Source organism: Chiloscyllium plagiosum, unplaced genomic scaffold (assembly GCF_037043375.1).
Source record: "Chiloscyllium plagiosum isolate Xiang-an unplaced genomic scaffold, Cpla_swu_hap1 HiC_scaffold_46, whole genome shotgun sequence".
NCBI classification, from domain to species: domain Eukaryota; kingdom Metazoa; phylum Chordata; class Chondrichthyes; order Orectolobiformes; family Hemiscylliidae; genus Chiloscyllium; species Chiloscyllium plagiosum.
This window is the reverse complement of record NW_028270184.1, coordinates 70,927,207-70,949,569: the sequence shown is the minus strand read 5'-3', so window position 1 is coordinate 70,949,569 and position 22,363 is coordinate 70,927,207.

Sequence of the window (22,363 nt, the reverse complement as noted above, 5' to 3'; positions counted from 1 at the left end):
TTCTCTGTTGTAGAGTACTGAAAGGGGGGATTTGCAGTTGAGAAATTCAAATTGAATTTCATGTTCAATTTTGATAGTTACTGGATCCGTGCCGATCTGGATGTCATTGGCCTTTTGATCTGGAAGGAAAGGTGTGCATTCTGCCCGTGAACAAATATTTCAAATGTCAGTGGGCTGGAAAAAGTACTGAGACAGCGAAGTCCGTGTTAGTGAGATGACTGTGGAGACAGATTTCATTGATTTTTGAAAGTCTAAAAAATCATGGCACATTTCCCAGGAACAGTTAAGCCACAGACTGGTCTTGTATGAGGGCAATTTACCATGAAACCAGAAAGACAAAAGGATTCCTGCATCATGGAAAAAGCTATGAAAATGGGATTGTTGTAACTGAGTGAATTATCGATCATGGATTGTAATCCATTGGTGTTGTCACGTCGGTTCCAGCGCCGTGGGGAAACACGGGAAATGTGATGAGTGCAGTGTAGGTTTCAGTTATTAAACTGGAAAAGGTGCAGAAGAAATTTACAAGGATGATGCCAGGTCTCAGGGGTCTGAGTTACAGAGAGAGGTTGGACAAGCGAGGACTTTTTTTGTTTCGAGCAGAGGAAACCGAGGGGGAATATATTAAAGAAGTGTATAAGATCATAAGAGACCTGGGTAAGGTGAATGCACTCAGTCTTTTTCCCAGGGAACTAAGGACCGGAGGGTATCAGTTTAAGGTTAGAGGAGAAAGAATAAAAGGGTAGCTGAGGGGCAACTGTTCTAAACAGAGTGTGGTATGTATATGGAATGAACTGCCAGTGGAAGTGGTTGAGGCAGGTCTGTTAACAACATGTAAAAGACATTTGGACAAATACATGGATAGGAAAGTTTCAGAAGCAGATGAGCCAAGTGCATGGAAATGGGGTTAGCGTGGATGGACATTCTGATCGGTATGGGCCAGTTTGGGCCAAAGGGCCTGTCTCTGCTGTAGGATTCTATGACTCTAAGTGCATTTGCTATTTCTCCCCCTAACTCTGTTGGTATCTTGGGATGTATTCCATCAGGGAAATGAGACTTGTCTACCTTTAGCTCCGTTATCTTGCCCAGCTCCAACTCTTTCACGATAATGGTCTTTCTAGGTCTTCACCTTCCTCAGTCTCCTTATCAATTACTGGCATGGTCTTCGTATCCTCCACTGTGAAGTCTGACTGCTGTGTCCTCATATTCCTGAACCCTGCTGAGTAGGAATAACTAGGCACAGAACTCTGAGAGGTCTTCTTTGAGTCTTTATTGATGAGACATGGCAGTTACCTGGATATTTTACGTGCAAAATGCCTTCAGACAGCATCAGGTAACTCCCCGCCTGTCCGGTGTACGGCTCCCTTTCTTCTACCTTTGTGGTTTGTGGTTTTGAATAGAGACTATCTCCTAGGATTATCTCCAAGGCAACAGCAGTTTTAAAAAGTCTAGTTCCGTTCAGCACTTTGTGGTTAAACCACACACCCCTACCCCCACGCCCCTTTGGCCCCCTCAAGTATCTGACAGGCACTTCAGTTTCAGTGGGGCTGTCTATCAGGATTCTGATGTGGAGGAGCCGGGGTTGGGGTGGGATGGACAAAGTTAAAAACCACACAGCACCAGGTTATAGTCCAACAGGTTTATTTGGAAATACAAGTTTTTGGAGTGTGCTGTGATTTGTAACTTGATCAGGATTATCTCTATGGTAGCAGTTAAGTGCTTCAACAATTACAGAGGCCATATGTTCCCCACACAATAGGTTCCCCTCCAGCAGTGTAAACTGCTATTCTGTCCCTGGGGATAGCTACTCATTACATTTTATCCCGAATCCCATCAAGCTTTCTGTTGATCTTTGACGTTTTTCTAATCTCCCAGTTTCTCCTTGGTCTTTACCAATTTGTGTGCCTTCTATTTTAATTTGATAGGCTCCCTTATTTCCTTAGCCACCCACAGCAGATTACTCCTTTTCCTAAAGTCCTTCCTTTTCACTGATATATGTTTTTACTGAGCACTTTGAAAAATTGCTTTGATATTCCTCCACTGTCTGTCAACCGTCCCACCGTAAAGTCTTTGCTTCCAGTCTATATTAGCCAACTCCTGCCTCATCCTATTGTCGTCTCCTTTGTTTAAGCGCAAGATCTTGGGATTGGATTTAATTTTCCCGTTTTCCATCTGTGTTCTAAATTCAACCAGACTTCTCAAGTCTTTTATCAGATTACGTGGGGAGGCAGTGTTTTGGGTTTCATTGTCAAAGACCTTGGCTTTGTAGTAAAGTATAGGATAGATATTCCCAACAGAGTATTCTGGATGCTGTGAATGTCCTACACAGTCTAAAACCATAAATCACTGTCTCCCCTCAGTTTAAAATTGCAAAGTGGTTATCTCCTACTCGCTTCCTCACTATCTAAGTTTGGAACGCTAATCCACCTGAGTATCCTGCATTTTCTGAAGGTGGTGATTTTTGGATTCAGCTTTCCAATTATTACCGTAAGAAGATAAGCACTGGGCACAGGAGAGTCAATGCAGCCCTTCGAACCATCTCCACCATTTAATACGGTGATGAATGACCTCACCTTGCTCTCAGCTGGATTTTCCTGCCTGCGCTCTCTCACCCTTCAACTCATTGCAAATTAAACATCTGTATCTTTTCATTAAGTTTGCTCATTGCCCAGGCATCCATTGCATTTTGAATAGGGAATTCCACAGATTCAGAACACATTGAGATAGGTACATTCTTCTTCATGAGAATAGAATAGAATTCCTATAGTGCAGAAACAGGGTATTCATCCATCGAGTCCACGCCAATCCTATAGTGAGCATCCCATTTAGACCCATCCATTCCCTGTAACCCTGCATTTCCTGTTGTTAATTGTCTAACTGGCACATGCGTGGACCCTGTGGGCAATTTAGCATGGCCAATCCATCAAACTTGCACATCTTTGGACTGTGGAAAGAAACCGGAACACCCAGAGGAAACCCACGCAGACATAGGGAGAATGTGTAAACTCCACACAATTGCCTAAGGCTGGTCTCAAACCCGGGTCTCTGACGCTGTGAGGCAGCAGTGCTAGCCACTGAGTCACCTCTCTTAAAATTTGCTGCCCCTTATTAACCTCCCCACCCCGCAATTGGCTGAATGTATATTCCTTACATCAGAAATCGAGTTTTCTAAGCGGATATCTCAGTAAAACCCAGTGACAGCTCACATGTCCTGTGTGTCTGAATGGGGATCGGATACACAACACCCTCCACCCCACACTTTTCATTCACTTTCCAGCAACAGGTCTCCAGAGGCTTCATGGGGACTATAACTCACAATCCCTGAGGCAGGGATCACACGTGTGCAGGGAAACCTGGTACTGTAAATGTACAGAATGTGGATGGGTTTTGGGGCATGTGTTTTGGGTAACCAGCAGAAAGCATTCACACTGTGATTGGGTGGAGAAGGGGCACATCTGTTTATAGTATTGATCAGTTGGGGGGTGGGGTTAAAGTGCCATCACACTCACGTGGAACCAAGTTCCATCCCCAACTTGTTGTAATGCTGGGAATCGACCTCTGAGAAACAAAGAAGGATCTGACCCATTCTCCCAGACTGAAGGTCCCTCTTCTGTCCAGGATCTGCCACCTCCCTTTCTGTTTCCTTTTGTTTCATTCTGCTGTTACATTATTGACTTGCAGCAACTGAAGGGAAAGGAAGTGAACCCAGAAAGGGTGCAGCGTCTAACCAGGGACGGAAGTGGTGGCATGGATCTGTTTATCAACAACTCCATGAGAATGCGGAGGGTGTACATTCTGGGGTAGCAGAGTCAGAAAGGTGGGAGAGAGTAAGTGGGCTGCAGGGTTACAACTTTGGGGGAAGAAAGGGGAAAAATATTCCAGAGAAATTAGAATTATCTGTTCTGAATTTCTAACCTGTGCATATTCCTTTATACAGGGTGCTAATGGTGAAGATTTGCAGACTGAAATCTCAAAATTATGTGCAGATTGTGATTAAGTTTAACAGCATTTGAAGAACCAAAGATGGAGAATCACTCGGCCAAAATCCTGCAACACTCTCCCTCCCAGCATTGTCGGTCTATCTGCACCAAATGGACTGCGAATGGTTCAAGATAGCAGCTCACTACCGTCTTCTCAAGGGTAACGAGAGATGGGGAATAAATGCTGGCCGAGACAGTGATGCCCATATCCTGGAAATGGTTTCTATCTCGAGTTGCTGAAACCTGGTTGATGTTACTGCAGGATGACGAGGGATGCTGAGTGCACCCTCCAGGAGGCAGCACCATCACATTACCCCTGCCTACACCCACACAGTAACACAGCAACGTCACTGGAACAAAAGGCAGTGAAACCAAAGGAGGACTTAGATATAGTTCTTCGAGGTAAAGCCATCAAAGGGGATTGGAGCACAGCAGGAACAGGAGACTGAGCTGGATGGTCAGCTGTTTCCCATTGAATGGTGGAACAGGATTGAAAGGCTGAATGGCCTCCTGCTGCTATCTCCCAGGTATGTATGTAGTCATGGAACACGGGTAGGAAGAAGTGGGCAGGGATTCTCCAGGAGATTTCACCTCCACAACAGTTTTCAGTGAGGGATGGTTTGATGGATTTTATTTAACATTTATCTTTAACACAAGGTTTGTACATTTTGGCTTTAAAATGTTGTAAAAGTTTTTTGCACAGCAAATAAAATTAAAGAAAATAAATTGAACTGTCTGAATATAACAGTTTTAAAACTTTCAACCTCCTGTAAAACAAAATCCTGTCGATTCCCGGACACCATCACTTTCCAGTTACTCAAACTCCAGGGACATATTGCCTCCCTGTCTGAGGTTTGATTTAACAGCTTTTCAGTTCTCGTTCAGTGAGCTGTGAAGCGTTCTTTTTCCCCATTTCTCCGACCCAGAAATGTTATCACAGCAACCTTTCCACCATCAAAATCATCATTACGCCATTTTGCTTTTGGCTAACATATAATCACCAGCAGTGCAAAAGTGAGGACTGCAGATGCTGGAAACCAGAGCCTAGATCAGAGTGGTGCTGGAAAAGGGCTTTTGCCAAGACATTGATTTTCTGGCTCCTCGGATCCTGCCTGACCTGCTGTGCTTTTCCAGCACCACTCTAATCTAGACATATAATCACCAGCAGTAAACCATTTGTGTTACCAATTGAATATTTATAAACAAAGCCCATTACTGGCCAAGCAAACCATTACAAGTGACAGAATGAGAAGGGACAAAATCAAGGTAGAGTTGTGGGGAGGGGGGCAATGGTGGAGATAAAGCACTGTATCCCCTGAGATGCCCACCTCTATATGAAGGCATCGAAAGCACTGATGCATACTACATGTTCCTTCTCCAAGGACACCCTGCTGTGTAGCCTTTATCCTCAATCATAGAATAGAATCACGACAGTGTGGAAGGAGAGCATTGGCCCATCAAACCCCACCGACCATCTGAAGAACATCACGCCCAGAGCACTCTTACTGTAACACTGCATTCCCCATGGCTGATCTACCTAGTCTGCACAATCCTGGATCCTGTGGTCAATTTAGCACGACTGATCCACCTAACCTGCACATCTTTGGACTGTGGGAGGAAACCAGAGCAGCTGGAGGGGACCCACACTATCATGGGGAGAATGTGGGAACTCCACACAGGCTGTTGGCCAAGGCTGGACTCCAAGGCTGTGATGCAGCCGTACTACAATCACAATTTAAATCAAAACAGATGATCCCTGCTCCTTGTCACATTGCTGTTTGTGGACACTTACTGCCCAGAGAGGCATCCTGAGGTTCAGAAAGTGGCAATGTAAGTTCAGTCAACTCCAGCCCAGTTAATGTGGTTAACAACAACAACATCAATACTCCAACAGTGTCATCATGTGCAAGGTCCACTCCTGACTCTGATGGACAGTAACATCAGAATGAGAATCCTGCAGTCCACACGGTGTAGGTGTATGACCACTTCCCTGTGAACACTTACTGGTCTCTCAATCGTGTTGAAGATGCAGCAAATCCCTTGTCACACAGAGAGGTGAACAGCTCCTACCCAGTATAAACCCGCTGGGGTCTCGGGGGCAGGAATAATCACTGAATCCCTTCTCCCACACTAAGCATCTGAATGGCCTCTCCTCAGTGTGGGCTCCTTGGAGTCTCAGCAGGAGCGATGAATCACTGAATCCCCTCTCACACACTGAGCATCTGAATGAGCTCTCCCGCGGTTTGGGCTCACTGGGTTCTCAGTGGGGCAGGATGAATTACTGAATCCCCTCTCACACACTGACCATCTGAATGGCCTCTCCCGTGTGTGGGCTCACTGGGGTCTCAGTGGGGCAGGATGCATCACTGAATCCCCTCTCACACACTGACCATCTGAATGGCCTCTCCCCTGTGTGGGCTCACTGGAGACTCCGCAGGTGCTGCATTTGAGTGAATCTCCCCCCACACAGGGAACAAGTGAATGACCTTTCCCCAGAGTGAGCTCACTGGTGTTTAAGCAGGTCAGAGGACTGAGTGAATGTTTTCCCACACACTGAGCAGGTAAATGGCCTCTCCCCAGTGGGAATGCACTAATGTCTCCGCTGGTGAGAGATTTGAATGAATCCTTTCTCACACATGGAGCAGGTTAAGGGTTTAAATCCACTGTGCCATCTCTGGTGCCTCAGCAGATAGTAAGATGGAGTAAATCCCTTCCCATACGTGGGGCAGGTGAACGGCCTCTCCGCAGTGTGACTTTGTCGGTGTGTGTCCCACTGGGAGGGGTAAGTGAATTCCTAATTCTGATTGAGTACATCCTCCTATTTTGTCAGTTGTTATTGACATTCTCATTCCCCTCGCACCAGAACCTGTTCCAGTGTGACAGAAACAGCAGAATGGACAGCTGCAGCTTGTCACCGGACTGGTCACTGGACACGAACGGTTCACTCTCCACCGATGCTGCCAGAACTACTGAATTTTTCCAGCAATTTCTGATTTTGTTTCTGATGTCCCAGCATTTGCAGATGTTTAGTTTTACAATACTCATCTTGTGTGTTGCAGAGGAGTTTATTGATGAAATTAGAGGGTTTTGAAAGTTGTACGTTAGGTCACACATCAGCTATGATCATCATGAATGGCAGAGCAGGGTTAAGGGGCTGATGGCCTCCTCCTGTTCCAATGCAAGTTATCCGTCGGCAGCTTGTGTTAACATTTCCCCTCACTGTTCACTTAACCTCCATGTCGAAAACACTGTTACTGACTGAACAAACCTCCTGTGTTTGAACTAAACCTGCCCATGTTCAGTGGCTCCCTGTCTTGCCATCCGGGTTTAACTCATCATGGAATGCTGTCTTGTATTACTGTAGGAATTCCCACAAGGACTAATCCTGGAGTCTGTATCTCCTGGGATCCACAATCACCGTTTATTATCTTCTTTCTATTTCATTCTGGCTATTGAACTCTCGGTTTCAATCCATTCTCCTGTCATTCTCTTCAACATGCCCATGTGGGTGGGCTAGAGGCAGCTGGGATTTAATGAAGGGAAGTCGGGGTTAGGCGGACGCACGAGGAGTGGTGATAGCAAAAACAGTTCTCATTGTAACGGCAGAGTTTCTCTGTGACCCAGTGAGTGGTGAGGCACCTGAGTTTGTAGGGGGAGACATTCAATCAGGGATTTGGTAAGACACTCAGACATTGACCTGTCCATCTGATTGTTAACTCAGACAAATAGAAAGAAAGATGCACATTTAGATAGCACCTTTGATGATCTGGGGCAATGAAACATGCTTCCAACCCAATGATTTCAACCACAAATCTCTGAAAACACAGACACAACTTGTACCAGGCTGTCTCTGAGCCTCCTCTTGAGAAAAGCGTTTTCAGCTGTTCAGCCTTTCCTGGTAATTATAACCGCTATGTTCCTGTAAGATTTGTGACTGAACCTTTATTTTCCTGTTCCTTGTGAGTGATGAAATTAGCAGAAACAGGTCCTGACCTGTGAGGGGTTTCGATTGGAGTATTTATATTTACAAATCCATTGCCACCTTCACGTACAGTGTGAAAGTGATGTAAAACTGAAGGGAAGGAGTGGGTGAGCACCCACAGAATCATATGTATCTGAGTTAAATGAACCTGGCATGAGGAAAATGTGACAACAATCACAACTAGTTAGAATCACAGAATCCAGTGGGTGCAGAAAGAGTCTCTTTGGCCCATCGAGTCCACAATGAACTGCTCACCCACCCTATCCCCATAACCCCACATTACCCATGGCTAGCCCAACCCACCTATATTGCACACTGCGGCCAAGTTAGCATGGCCAATCCAGTAACGTTACACATCTGTGAGAGGGTCACAAATTACATCCAAATGCTCGGAATTGTGGATGAAGTCTCACAAAAACTTGACTCCGACACAAATGCTTTGCTTTTCAAAATAAAGTTTGGGGGAACCTGCAACCGGAAAGATTTCTGATTATCTCAGGAGGAAGAGAATTCAAAACTCGCGCCATTGCCCAGGGGGCGCAGTGATATTTCCAGAGGTCAGGGAACCATCAGAAATGTAACAGGTTGAGAGCAAGGTGGGGGTGAGACAAGGACAAAACGACAGTCTGTCACACGGGGGAAAACAGGAGAGATTAAACAGCAGAAATGGTCGTCCCGCAAGGCCACGTGGAATGGAGTAAGGGCTGGGAAAGAAACAAGGAAACAAGGTGTGCAGCTGTCAAAGAAATACATTTATAAAACAGATTATAAAAGCATATTTGGCAGAGTTCACAGCCTGAAATTGTTGCTTTCAATGGTGAGTACAAAAAGCTGTAAAACCTAGGGAGTTCTATGACAGTCAACACATATGGGATGGGCTAAGTGGCCTCGATCTGTGCTTTAACTTCCTGATAATTTTTTCTGCCATTTGTAGTTCAAGTCTGATGACGCTAATAACTTATCAAATTGTACTGGAGTTTAATATTCTGGAGAAATGTTAAATAAATCACACTGATTACATTCTGACAATCCTAATCCATAACCCTGCATGTCCCAACATTTCAGTTACATCCATGTCCTGCCGGTGGGACAGGACATACAGGGATGGTGACGGTGGTGTCTAGGACATTGTAAGCTAAGATTCTGTGCGTATGACTGTGTCAGGTTGTTCCTTGACTAGTCTGCATTCCAGCTCACCCAATAAGATGTTGGCAGGGTGAGACACTACAGTTGGAGCTCCTCTGCTCGCCAGTTCCTTTCCTTTCTGCTTTTTAAAAATTTCTTTCTCTCTCACTCTCCCCTTTGCAGACTCTGACATAAGTATCTCAACATTGAATTTAAAAAAAATAACAATTTTAAAAAATGTCTCTGCAAGAAAACCAATGGAGGAAAATATATTATTCTTGCATCAACTGCATTTTTAAACAAAAACAATCCTTTTCAATAAACACTGTCTCATTTTTTCCCTCAATTCTATCAAGCGAGCTATTATATTTTGTCCCTCAGTTTACGGATCTTAATAAATATCCAATCAATTTCAGAGCAACAGGCTGACAAATTATTGAACCAATGTATCTGTTTAGGATTTAGCATTAGTTATTAAGTCATTACCATTACAATAATTTGCATAATAATTGGTCTGGGTAACAAGTACACTGAGATTCACAATTTAATTTATTGAATGTTTGAAAAATGGTGCAATATATCTTTTTTTCAGAATTCTAACAGTAATTATTAAGGCATTTGCATGATAATAATTATTATATGCTTTAGTTTAGTTTTGCTAACACAGCAGTGAAGTTTATATTTGAATTTAATCCAATATTCCCTAGTACCTATACAGTAATATAAAAATCAATTTTATTTCCAATCAATGCACCTACAAAAGAATCCATTATTTCTGCTGCAACTCGCAATGTTAAAAATATGACTTTTGCTCATTTGAATGATCTGTGTAATCCCAGCCTTATAAATTTAGGAAAGCTTAATTACTTTTCCCTACAATAATTCCTGGTCATTTTTGCAGATAGCACAGTCAAATAGCAAGATGAAATTTATCATTATTCTTAAGTATGCTAATAGAGTTTTGAAAATCTATATGTTGCTAATATGTAATAATTGTTCATTTCAGTCCATAGAATATAGATCAGTACAGCGCAGTACAGGCCCTTTGGCCACGATGTTGTTCCGATCTTTTATCCTACTCTAAGATCAAACTAACCAACATGCCCTTCAGTTACTACCATCCATGTGCCTATCCAAGAGTCGCTCAAATGTCTCTGATGGATCTGAATCTACTACCACCACTGGCAGTGCATTCCACGCACCCACCACTATCTATAAAGAAACTATCTCTGACATCTCGACACAACTTTCCCAATTCACCTTAAAATTATACCACTTTGTGGGGAAAAGTCTTTCATCATCCACTCTATCTATGCCTCTCATCATGTTACACAAAGCTATCAAGTAAGCTCTCATCCTCTTTCACTGCAATGAGCAAGGCCCCAGTTCCCTCAATATTTCTTCATAAGACATGCCTTCCAGTCCAGGCAACATCTTGATAAATCTCATCTGCACCTTCTCTAAAGCTTCCGCATCCTATGTATAATGAGGTGATCAGAACCGAACACAATATTCTAAGTGTAGTCTCACCACTGATCCATAGAGCTGCAGCATAACCACATGGCTCTTAGACTCAATATCCCTTCTAATGAAAGCCAACTCACCATACACCGTCTTAATAACCCTATCACCTCGGATGTCATCTATGAGGGATATATGGGCGTGCACCCCACGATCCATCTTTTCCACCACATTGTCAAGAATCCTGCATTTAATCTGAAAATATGCACTCAAATTTGAAATTCCAAAATGAATAACTTCGCATTTTCCCAGGTAGAATTCCATCTGCCACTTCTCAGCCCAGCTCTGCATCTTATCAATGTCCTCTAGCAGCCTACAAAGGCTCTCCACACTATCCACAACTCCACCAACTCTCGTGTCATTGGAAACTTCCTAACCCACCCTTCCACTTCCTCATCCAAGTCATTTATAAAAGATCACAAAGAGCTGAGGCCCCAGAACTAATCCCTTCAGAACACCATTGGTCATCGTGCTCCAAGCTGAAAACTATCCATTTAATCTCACCCTGCCTTCAATGGGCCAGCCAATTTATTATTTAACCAGGCAGGTTTCCCTGTATCCCAGACCTCATTACTTTCTAAATGAGCCTACCATGTGGAACCTAATCAAACACCTTGCTACAGTCCAGACATACCACATCCACTACTCTGTCCTCACCAATGTGTTTGTCACATCCTCAAATAATTCAATAAGGTTTGTGAGGCATAACCTGCCGCTCACAAAGCCATGCTGACCATCTCTAATCAATCTATCCTTTTCCAAATAATCACAAATCCTGTCTCTCAGAAACCTCTCCAATAATTTGCCCACAACTGATGTAAGACTGACTTATCGATGATTCCCAGTAATATCTCAGTTGCCTTTCTTGAATAAGGGAATGGCGTTTGCCACCCTCCAGTCATCTGGTATGGCTCCAGTGGACAGTGAGGATGCAAAGATCATCGCCAAAACACAGTAATCCCTTGACTCCCTTCCCATAACAACCTAAGTTATATCCTTTCTGGCCCAGGGGACTTATCTATCCCCATGATTTTTCAATATTTGCAGCACATTCTCCATCTTAATATCGACCTGTTCGACCATATCAGCCTGTTTCACATTGTCCTCACAAAGAACAAGGTCCCACTCACTCGTGAATACTTAAGCAAAGTACTCATTCAGGACCTCCCCTACCCCCTCTGACTCCTGGCACAAGTTTGCTTCACTATAAGGGGTATAAATGTGGAATTACTCCTCAGCACTGAATTAAAGATATTGCAGTGTACAATCACTCGATTACTTTGAATATTGAACTGTATTTTAACTGAGAAAACACAGTTAAATTGATTTGATTATATTTCACTTCATGCTCACATTTATTGTGTTTCGAACCACAATAAATTTCCTTTTTACGTATATAAAACTTATTTAAAATTAATCGCATGTTTATGTAAAGAAAATCGAATTACCATCTGCTTGTTCCTTCCTTTTTCAATGCCTGTTCATTTTGAATTTGTGAAAGTAGTACGTTGTTGAAAGGAAGGGAAATTGTCTTCAGCTGAATATTCACATTGAGTGACTGATGCATATTAGAAATCAAAGTACAATGATCACACAGTTTTGTCAATTTGTCTTTCAAAGAATTGTCATGAGATTCCTGTTTATTTAAGTTTATCATTCCTTTATTCCATTGTTATTGTAAAATATTGTTTAATTTCCAGTCCATTACACACACAGAAACTACCTAATCAATTCCCATCCAAATTACTGCAATAAACAGCTGATTAATTTTGATTTGAGTTACCACATTAAACATAATATTGCAGTCCTGCCGTCCTGAGTGGGAACATTATGAAAGGAGCTTGTGGAGCTGTGGCAGGGTCTCTATTACTGGACCCAAGGGAAGGTTTCACATCACACCTTCAACAGAAACATATCAAGAGCTGCTCTGAATGGTGATTAGAGAGTACACAAGCACAGATTGAATTGCTTTTCAATCCAACATTAGATCTGCTTTTATCTATTATAAGAATAATCACAAAATCTGATACTTATTTGTGTCAGGTTATCAAGAAATATGTGTACACGTATCCCCCACTTTTGGAAAGTTTGCTTTAGCCACTTTGCTTTTACAAAAGACGTACATCTGTCCCTGCTTTCTCTAACTGAAAGAAATCTGAAGAGGATTTTCACTTTTATGAAAAAAAGGAAAAAGATTAAAGCTTCTTCGATTTACGCCTTTTCAGCTTATGTAAGGTTTCATAATAACGCTCTACTTTCAGATAGTGGGGATACCTGTATCTAATTCTGTTGCTTATAAGTTCCTGGAGAATATTTGAAAATGTTGCAGAATTAAAGATTACGATGAGATTGATCCATTATTTTGTTGCAAAGGGGCAAGTTCAAACAATTGATACACATTAAACATTATTCTGTCGTGCTATAAATTGGAAATAAAGTTGATATCTTCTTCAGGAAACTAACAAATGCTCCCACCTATTACTTGTCAGTCAGCTGGTTACCTACTATGTAACTAAATGTTGTGATTCATCTAAATATTACTCTGTCCTTTGATCAAAATGAATATGTAATTGTTGTTCAGTTTATGAAATTTTTCCATTCACCTGTTCATTTTGACCGTAAGATTGAAATGCTTTGAAAATATTGGAGTTTGTTCATTTAAAAATAAGATTTGCACATCTCTCACATATCTCATTTCTTGTATTATGATTCAAGAATGTTTTCTGGTGGGATTCTAGTAAATACCAAACATTTGTTGGCTTCAAATAAGGTCTTTTACACCCAGTCATCAATCTATTGTTAATGTTTCAGCTGTTACATTGACATTGATTAGGTTCTCATTCAGACAGATCAACTGACAATTATAAACTACTTGCAGGATTATTGAATTGAGAAAACGATACAGACGTGGAAACATTTTTTAGAAGGAATTGCTTTTTCATTCAAATGTGTAGGCAGTTCAAGAATTCTATATCGCCTTTCATTGGTTTTCTTGTCGAGAATGTAAATTTATAATTCATGTGAATTTTATTGTGTTCTGTATTTTGAAATTTGTATCAGATTTAAGAAGAAAAAGAGGAGCAATTAACATGAAAACTTCTGTGAATAGAAAGCGCAGTAAATTAAATTGACAGAGGTAACTTCTGGTATTGTCTCTGAATGTTCAGTCAAATATTTCTAATAGCAAGAGCGTTGTGCCGGTAAAGCACAGCAGGTCAGGCAGCATTCAAGGAGAAGCAGAGTCAACGTTTTGGGCATTAGCCCTTCATCAGGAATCTTTTCGATACTCCTGCTCTTTGAATGTGCCTGCACTTTTCCAACACCACAGCTTTCCTCACTTTCTCCAAATATGCTTAATGAACATGAACTGAAAATATTAGCATCAGCAGTTGAACAAGACCAAATAAACACATTTTTTGCAATATTTATAATGAAAACTTGTTTGAGAACATACAACAAATCAGATCGAACAACATCTCTTGCCGTTAGAATCCTTGGCCCTTCATAATAAAGAATAACCATGCTTTGACCAACCAGTATGGTGTATAACTACTGAACTGAAATACCAGAGGGACAACGATTGCATGTATTGAAGGGAATGATAACCAGATCCTTACTGTGATAGTGGTGATTGATCTCAGGAACAATAAGATATTTATTGTGATTATTCCACTGAACAGTGATTAGATGGTCATGAAGATCTTTGTGTGACTTTATGTGCAGTGTTTTGTTTGAACATTGATTTCTGTAGCATTGAGATATTTTACAAGATTGACAATTGACTGTTAAAGATAAGGTTTAAATGCAACATTTAAAAAAATTGTCGGTTTTGTTTAGCGAAACACAATTCTAAGTTTATGGAATCCCTACTGTGTGGAAACAGGCCATTTGGCCCAACAAGCCTACACTGACCTTCCAAAGAATAATCCACTCAGCAGCATTCTGCTCTCAGATTACTGGACATTTTCCCTGACTAATGCACATAACCTACACATCCCTACACAGACCGTGCAGCTTAGCATGGCCAATGTACCGAACCTGCATATCTTTGGATTGTGGGAGAAAACCAGAACATGTAAACTCTACACAAACATGTGGCCAAGGATGGAATCAAACACAAGCGCATAACACTGTAAGACACAAGTGCTAACCACTGATCCTCTGTTCTCAATGCCCAGACCACATGTTCAAGAGGTCTATGTAGCTATTCATTGGTTCTCTTGTCCACATACTAATTTATCATTCATATCGCTGTTATTGTGTCCGGAATTTTGAGATTTGTCTCAAAGTTAAGAAGAAAACGAGGGCAATTAATATGAGAAGTTGAGAAAATAGAAAGCACAGTACATTTAAATTAAAGACTGTGAGAAACAAAGCTCACTTACTTCAATAATTTCAGTCCAAGACAAGATCTGAAGCAATCAGTTTGTTTATTAGACGCTTGCAAGCGTGCAGCGTGGTGCCTGGAATAAGGCACACAGAGTTTAGCAAATACATATCTTATATAGGATTCACTACTCCAAACCCGGTATCCATTACTATTGTTTCTCTCTTGCCTTATCCGGCCTTGTGCATAACAAAGTACAAGTTTTACTTGCTGGAAATCTGTTGCTGGAAAAGCGCAGCAGGTCAGGCAGCATCCAGGGAACAGGAGAATCGACGTTTCGGGCATAAGCCCTTGCCGAAACGTCGATTCTCCTGTTCCCTGGATGCTGCCTGACCTGCTGCGCTTTTCCAGCAACACATTTCCAGCTCTGATCTCCAGCATCTGCAGACCTCACTTTCTCATCACAAGTTTTACTTGGCCATTTCACCACATCCTGCTGTGGCCCATTGTTAGGTATATCCTCCATCACTACTATCTAAATCCCCCACTTGTGACATTTGCTCCCTTTCTCTAACCATATTGATCCTTATGACCTTTTAATTGGGGTTTGTTTTTGTGTTTTTGCAAAAGTGGGAAACAGATGCTTATAACTACTGCTTGTACAAGCATATCTGGCTTAACCTGCATTCTCACAGCATCTTATCTATTTGTCTGTAACATCTACCATTGTCTGCAGGCACGTTTCATTCTTGTATGCACATTTTAGCTAATACAAAAACAATTATATATTTCCTTCACATAGTTTTCATTCTTGATGAGTAGTGCTGGAAGAGCACAGCAGTTCAGGCAGCATCCAAGTAGCTTCGAAATCGACGTTTCTGGCATTTGCCCGAAACGTCGATTTCGAAGCTACTTGGATGCTGCCTGAAATGCTGTGCTCTTCCAGAACCACTAATCCAGAATCTGGTTTCCAGCATCTGCAGTCATTGTTTTTACATAGTTTTCATTCTTGTTGACTCAGCTCTTGGTTGAAACCATTATACACGGTGTGAGTGCATAAACCTTGCATAAATAATTATGTTGCAGAAGTGACACTACTTTACCTATATTCCAAATTTCACCCTTTTTCTTTAATTACCATTTCTTATCTTCTGCATTTTTCTTTTATGCATTGCCCCCAAAATTTGCAAGCATCATTCTAGAGGTTTCATCCATCTTGGTCTCACTCATCCCCTCATTATTTAATCGACAAAGTTCCTCTGCCTGATTCCATTTTAGTGGTATCTGTTTTATTAAGGCTGTCTGAATCAGTCTTCGTATACAGGGCATGATACAACAGCCAATGGCTACCAATACCCCGGCTACTACTATCAGGGAAGTAAGGATGGAAACCACCCACCATTCCATTTTTCAAACCAGGATTCACGCCATCCCGTGAGAGATGTGTCTCCTCCCGAATTCTCAGCCAGTTCCTCTGCTAAAGTAGTCAATCCCCGTAAGGCCCGAGTAATTGAACCATCAGGCGCAGTGTTATTAGGAATAAAGGTGCAACAGCTTCCTCCTAACATCACACATACACACCCCTTTTCTGCTAAAATCATATCAAGGGCCATTCTGTTTGCCCATGCCATCTTATTTGTCACATCAAGCTGTTCTGATGTTCCTTTAACCGCATCTCTTGTATAATTTATAAATCGCTGTTGATTATATAAAATGTAATTTATCCAATCTACATTTCTATTAATTGTTACCCACCAAAAGAGAGCTGACTCAAAGCCTTCTGCAATCTGATTACGAGCCTTGAACTCATCAGGTAGCCTCCTAGGGACTCCTACAGAATCAAGATAAATCCTGTCATCGAAAGAAGTGTCTAACAGTGATCTCTTACTCTTTTCCTTTTTCCCCACTATCATTTCCTTCTCAAATTACAGGGTAAATGGAATTGCCCAATTGAACAATTGCACATATCCCTCTCCAATCCGGTGGTAGGGTGGGTCTCAATATTTTGCCTCCACAGTACCACCACAGATCCGCTCGGGGAGCCATTGGTGCTGATTAGTTCCCTCCCTTGTACGTTTCGGTGACATTCTTAATCTCTGTACATGCTTTCAGCTCCCCCAAATCTCTAGACCGACTTGTACCTCGTCTATCCACACACGACGTGTGATTCCAACTGCGGCTGAAAACATAGGGGGGCTTTTGAATCTTTCTTCTCCAAGGGAGCGAACATCAGAGATAGGGAGGTACAATTCCTATCATTCCATGCAGTCTTATCCTGTTACAGGGCTATCATACATTTCATGCCCTTCCTGTCTCGCTTCCACCCGAGTGGAAAGGGAACCACCTGGGCCACTGGCCTACCGGAGGCACATCCATAGCAATTGCTTTTGTTCAGACTTTTTACAGTATACTTTACCGATTCAACCCAGGCATTTGCATCCCCGTATCCAGTTTATATTTCAATGGTCTGTTTCAAGTCCTTCATCTCTATAATTTTTACTACTTTAGGATCATCGGGAGGGGTGAAAAGTTGTACCTTATTATCCAATAGTTCTGCCCGTTTTCCCTGTCCTACGCTAATTTGAAAACAACAGCCGGAGAAATCCTTCCCGTTTGCTTACAATTCGATCCCAAATGTTTCATCTAATTGTATTTCATAGGTGCCCCTCTCTCCCAGAATTGCTTTGAGCCATGTGGTTTTCTTTATCATTAGGTATATTGGGTTACACTTTTTATCGGGACAATCGCGAGCTGGTCGGAAGGGGGCCCGGTGTACTGTGACGAGACCATTGTACCAAGTACCATCCCCAAAGGACTTAAGATGTATCTCTGAGCTGCGGTACTGTCTCTGATTATCTACATCCCCACAATTTACTAAGCTACATGCATCAGGTCTATTACTTGCTGATTATCAGACTTAGGGACCACTAATAACACATATGAAAATTATATTTGACAAAATCCCAATACTAAGAGAGCTAGCATCATAACTCTAAGCATCCCCAGCATTCAAAAAATTGTGCTGGAGCCCAAAAAACTTAATACACAATCTTACAGAAATAATCCCGCGCTCGCGTCGCCACTGTATAATCAGTTACTCTAAGTGTCTTCACCCTGAGTTTCAGCGGGTCTTGCGTTGATTCGGCTGTCCAGACTTCTTCCTCAAATGGAGATTTCACTGGCCCTTTGATCCGAGTGTAGTCAGTCCAGCCTTTCTCCGCTGTCCTTATTGTTGTTTCGGTAATCAAAGGATCCTGATACAGCCCTTCCCAGTCCGGCTGCAATTTAGTCTCTGTCCATGATTTTACTAAGCCCCAATCTCCCGGCAGGATGGGATGGACGGTGAATTCAAGGGGGGCGGAGTCTGTGCCAATAAACTCTGTTTCCTGAGGAGAGACAAAGAACAAGCCCAGTATATATTTCTTTAGAACAAGTCTTTAGTTTCGGGAATTGTCAATTCTCCGTTCGTTCCCAGATAAGGTAATCCAAATATGATTTCATCGGGGTTAGTCCCAAATCTTTCCTTGGGGCTGTTCGTACTCGCAAGAGAGTTATAGGTAAACATTTGGTCCAAGGGAGTCTGGTTTCTATTATCAATTTAGAGAGCTGTCGTTTGAGTGTTTGGTTCATTCTCTCAAACCTTCCTGATGGTGGTGGGTGCCATGGAGCATGGAACTCCCAGGAAATTCCCAACCCTTTCATTACTCCCTGTAGCACTTTAGAGTAAAAAGAGTTCCTTGGTTGGAATCTATACGGTTCACTAGCCCATATCAGGGAATTATGTGCTCTAATATTGTTTTAGACACCCCACTCGCAGTGGCAGTAGCTAGGGGGTATGCCTCAACCCAACTAAATAGATGATCTACTATGACCAGCATATATTTTAGTCTTCCTACTCTGGGTAGTTCAGTATAATCTACTTGTATACTCTGGAAGGGTCTCAATCCCGGGTCTCTTCCTTCCGGGGTCGGTTTTCTCAAGACTTTCTTATTTACCTTTCTGCATATTATACATCCCTTACATATTTGTTTAGCAATTGTATATATTCCTTTACATCCATATTCCCTAAGAACTAAATCACACATTGCTTGTACTCCCCAATGGTTGCCTTGATGTAGGACGGCCATAATCACTCGCATCATCATTTGGTTTAACATTTCCCTTCCATCAGGTAACACCCATTGCCCATCTGCTGTTTTTTGCAGCCCCCAAATCTTTCAATTCTTTTTCTTCTCCTTCAGTAAGTATACGAGCTTCCGGGGATCAGGGACAGCAGGTATTAGGGAATGAATTTGCACTCCTTGTGGCTCCAGGCCTGCTTCCTTAGCCACTTCATCGGCTAATCTATTCTCCCTAACTTCTGGTTCATATCCTTTCTGATGACCATTTACATGCACTACCACTATTTCTTGGGGGAGTAATAGGGACGCCAAGACCCGTTTAATCAACTCCTCGTGTGCTAATTCCTTCCCCCGGCGATTGACCAGTCCTCTTTCCTGCCATATCTTTCCAACAATGTGCACAACACCAAATGCATATTTAGAGTCAGTGTATGCTGCTCCCTCTTTATTTTCTAACGCCCTAAGGGCCCTTTCCAATGCATACAGTTCGCAGGTCTGAGCTGACAACCCATTTGGCAACCTTCCTGCCTCCACCACACTACCTTTTGTCCCCTCTACGACTGCATACCCATTAGTCTTTTCCCTTCACTCACCCGGGAGGATCCGTCTATAAAATGTCAGGCTCCTGCATGAAGTGGAACGTCTCTCAGGTCCATGCAGACCTTAGTTTGTTATTCTATAATGTCAAGGCAGTCGTGCCCTGGATTCTGAGGAGAGTCTCCTTCCCCTTTCCAAAGAACGGCAGCTGGATTTAAACAATTGTCCGTGACCAACACAAGATCATCATTTTCTATTAATATTGCCTCTTATTTCAGAACCTGCGAGTCTGTCAACCATCGCCCAGCTTTTTGGTTTAGGATCGTTATCACTTGGTGTGGGGTGCTTACTATTAGGGCTCCCCCAAATGTAAGCTTCCTGCTTTCCTCCACCAACAGTGCAGTGGCAGCCACGGCCTGTACACTCTCAGGCCACCCCCGGGATACTGGATCCAATAGCTTCGAAAGATATGCTACTGGCTGTTACATTCCTCCCAACCTCTGAGTTAATACTCCCAAAGCCGCTCCCTTATCTACAGTATCAAAGAGCTGGAAAGGTTAATCTAGAGAAGGTAAGGCTAACATGGGGGGATGGATTAGATCTGTTCTGAATTACTTGTATAGTTATTTTTCCTCTTCTTCCCAACTCAGACACTTTGGTTCCTCCTCCATTAGTTTGAGACATAATTTATTCGTCTTTTGAGCATAAGAATTAATCCACAATCTGCAATATCCCGTTAAACCCCCCAAAATTACGTAATTCCCGTTTAGTCCTAGGCAGCGGAATCACCACTATTCCCTCTAACTATTCCGGGCTGATCTTTCGCTTTCTCTCACTAACTAAATGTCCCAAGTATTGCACTTCTCACTCCACATATTATATTTTGTTTTTAGATAATCGCAGTCCTTGCTGACCCAGGAAATTCAATATTCTTTTCGTGGCTTCTACTACTCTTTCTCTTTTCTTTCCTGTTACTAAGAGGTCGTCTACATACTGCAACAGGGTAGTTCCCTTGGGGCTGCTAAATTTCTCCAATATTTGTTCTAACATCTGTCTAAATAAATTCGGGGATTGCGTAAACCCCTGGGGGAGCACGATCCACCGGTATTCCTATTTCCGTCCTGTCTTGGGATCTTCCCATTCCCTATTTTCCTCCCCCAAGGGACAACCCCAAAAGGCATTTTTTAAATCTATCACACTAAACCATTTGTGGTCATGAGGGATCTTACTTAATAACGTATAGGGATTTGGCACCACTGGGTGCCTGACCTGTTCTACTCGATTCAATATTCTCAAATCCGACACCAGTCGATAAGTTCCATCGAATTTTCACACTGGTAGAATTAGGATCTTATAAGGAGACATACACGGCTCCAACGGTCCATCTCTAGCCCCTCAATTACTGGCTGCAGTCTTCGTTTGCCTTCTATGGAAATGGGATATTGTCACTCATAAACAACGTCCCCTTTCCTTTTTAAACTTATTTATAAGGGATGGATCTGTATTTTTCACGATTGCCTTCTCTCGCCCATATAATAGAGTCTATCTCTCTCTCCACAACTTCTGTCCACATTGCCATTTGTGCAACCAGTTCTTTTTCCTGAATTCAAATCTCCAGTCCTAAGAGGATAATTAAATCTCTCCCTAGTAAGTTACTTCCTATATCAGGGATATACAACAGTTCCCCTGTGACTGTATCCTTCGGACCTTCTATCATCATAGGTTCAAATACTGGAGCAGTAAATCCTTCCCCTTTTACCCCGGAAACAGTGATTGACCGTGTTGACATTCCTACTTTCTTTGATTTAAAATTCAGCGATGATGGTGCTGCCCCCCGTATCTACTAGGAAGACTACCTCTTCCCCACAGGGTCCCACCTTCAAGTTGATCAAGTGTTCTTGGTGGCTCCCCGGGGGCAGGAACCCCTGACACCCCTATTCTACATCAAATTCATAAGCGGAATTGCCCTTTCTTCCCTGTGTAGATCAGGACACTCCCGCTTAAAATGCCCGAGTTTCTGCAATAACAGCATCCTGCCTGCGGAGACTTCCATCTCTGCCCCTGTCGCCCAAACCCTCTATCAAATGCTCCCCCTTTTCCTCTCCCTCTCCCTCTTCCTCTCTGTCCTACATGATGCCACCCGCCGGTCCAGTTGCTCACTATTGGTTCCATTCTTTCCTTAACTACCTCATCAACCGTAGCTACCACCATTTTCACCTTTTTTTTGTCTCTCATCCTCTCTCTTTACAAACACTTTCTGTGCCTCTCTTAACAAATCATCTAATGGTGTTTCACTCCTCCCTTCTATCTTCAGTATCTTCCTCTGTGTCTGGCCATTCCTTTGTCACAAAATATACTTTTAAAAGACCCTGTGCCACTGGGTCCTCAGGGTTCATTCCAAAGTATTCCGCATTGAGTCTCTTAATCTTTGCAAGAAAGCTGATGGTGTCTCATCTTTCTCCTCTTTAACTTCAAAGGCTTTAGTCAAATTCTGCGACTTCGGAACTGCCTGTCTTATTCATTTTAGAATCAGGTCTTTCAATTCCATCATTTCTTCTCAATGCTCCGGGTTTTGATTTTCCCACTGGGTGTCTCAGAGTGGAAACTCCGTCTTTCCCTGTCCAGTATTCCCATCCCCAATGGGAAGTTCCCTGTCCCATATTTTAATGGCTGCTCCTGGTATAAGTCCCCTTTCTTCCCCAGTAAATAGTACATTCAAAATAGACATTAACTCAGCCCACGTATACAGACTGGGCCCCAAGAATTGATC